The sequence below is a fragment of the Gekko japonicus genome, unplaced genomic scaffold (genome assembly GCF_001447785.1).
Source record: "Gekko japonicus isolate JY-2015 unplaced genomic scaffold, Gekko_japonicus_V1.1 scaffold1082, whole genome shotgun sequence".
In the NCBI taxonomy this organism is placed as follows: Eukaryota; Metazoa; Chordata; class Lepidosauria; order Squamata; family Gekkonidae; genus Gekko; species Gekko japonicus.
The window spans coordinates 212,301-214,278 of NW_015173155.1; positions in this window are offsets into that span (position 1 = coordinate 212,301).

The window sequence follows — 1,978 nt, forward strand, 5'->3', positions numbered from 1 at the left end:
AACTGGAGGCTAAAAACTGTGAGCTAACTCACACAAACTCAGCTTAGAGGGAACACTGGTCAGGAGCAGGGCAGAGAGGCCGAGGCCTCCCCCCCCCCAGACTGCCTCCTGGTTCGGATCGGTGCCTCTGGATGGGGAGGTACCCCTCAGCCGCCACGGCCCGGGGCCTTCCACAGGCTGATCCTCCATGACTCTGTCTAATCCCCTTGACCAGTGCTTCCTCTCAGCTGGGCCAGTGTGAGCCAGCTCACAGTTTTTTAGCCTCCGGCTCACACATTTCTGTCTGAGCTCGGGAAGGAGGGCTCCGGAGCAAACCGACGTATGCGGTAGCCAAACCCCTCGCTCACAACTTCAATGCCAGTGGCTCACCTAGTAGGATTCCTGCTCACGAGACTCTGCAGCTTAGAGGGAGGCATTGCCGTTGACCCCTTTGGAAGCCCTGTGTGCCTGTGGCCATCACCGCGTCCTCTGGGCGGCGAATTCTGCACTTCGGTCACTCTCTGTGTACAGCTGTATGCCTTTTGTCTGTCCTGAACCTACTGCCCATCGGCTTCATTGGATGCCCTCGAGTGCGAAACACTGCTCCGCGTCAACTCCCCATCGGCTTCCTTGGATGCCCTCGAGTGGAAACACTGCTCCGCGTCAACTTTCTCACCACCCCACGCGTTGTTTTATACACCTCCATCGTCTCCCCCGTCAGCCATCCCTTTTCTCAACTGAGAAGTCCCAGAGACTCTTCAGCCTTTCCTCCTCGGGAAGGGGCTCCGGCCCCCCTCATCATCTTGGTCGCCCCTCCCCTGTACTTCCCCCAGCTCTGCAGTGTCCTTTTGGAGAGCCGGTGACCAGAACTGTACACCGGAGGCATTAGGATGTCACCCGTTTAATTCTCAGTCCCTCTGGATCATCTAGACCAGTGATGGCGAACCTTTTAGAGACCGCGTGCCCAAACTGCGACCCAAAACCCACTTATTTATCGCAAAGTGCCCACACGGCAATTTAACCTGAATACGGAGGTTTTTACTTTAGAAAAAACAACCCACATATTAACTTAAGATGATCCAAACAAAGTAAGGAAAGCAATCCCAAATGCTTTCATTGACTTAAAATTATTTGGCAGAGAATTCCACACTTTAATGACGGTCTGGACCTGGCTGGGGCGATGGCACGCGTGCCCACAGAGAGGGCTCTGAGTGCCACCTCTGGCACCCGTGCCATAGGTTCGCCACCACTGATCTAGACCAAAAAGTTGCACCAGAGGCGGCACACCAAAGCTCCCCTCCCCAAAGTCCTGTCGCCTGCCCAACCCGGAAAGCCAGGGCCCTTCCACAGCTTTGCTCCTGGCACTTGCTTGGCATGGGTGCCCACCAGCCTGCCCCTGGAAGGCCAAGGCAGTGGGCATGGGCCACCAGGAGCCCGAAAAGTCTTTGTTTCCTTTCTTCTATCCCCCCCCAGGCCAGCTTGGCTTTTCCTGCCTCTCACAACCTTTGCTTTGGGACCCACACTTCTCCCCTCTGGGGACTCTCCCCTTTCGCTTGGGGGCTGAAATACCCCAGCACCCCCAGCAGATGGGGCACCGGGGCCACATGAGGAACCGGGGGGGGGTCAGCAAACCATGAGGGAGGGTACACCAGGGGTCTCGGCAGGCGGCCCTATTTTCACAGGCCTTGTGCGATCCTTGGCACAAGGTGGAGTTGGCCTGGGATATCTCAGGCCTGTGTTAGGTGGGTTAATGCAGAAGAACCGAAAAGTAGGAGAAGAAGAAGGAGATTGGATTTCTACCCCCTGCCCTTCACTACCCAAAGGAGTCCTAGAGCGGCTGACAAACTCCTTTCCCTTCCCCTCCCCACAACAGACACCCTGTGAGGTCGGTGGGGCGGAGAGAGCTCTGACAGAAACTGCTCTTTTTCAAGGACAGCTCTTGTCAGAAGAACTATGGCTTGCCCAAGGTCATCCAGCAGGTGCCAGTGGAGGAGTGGGG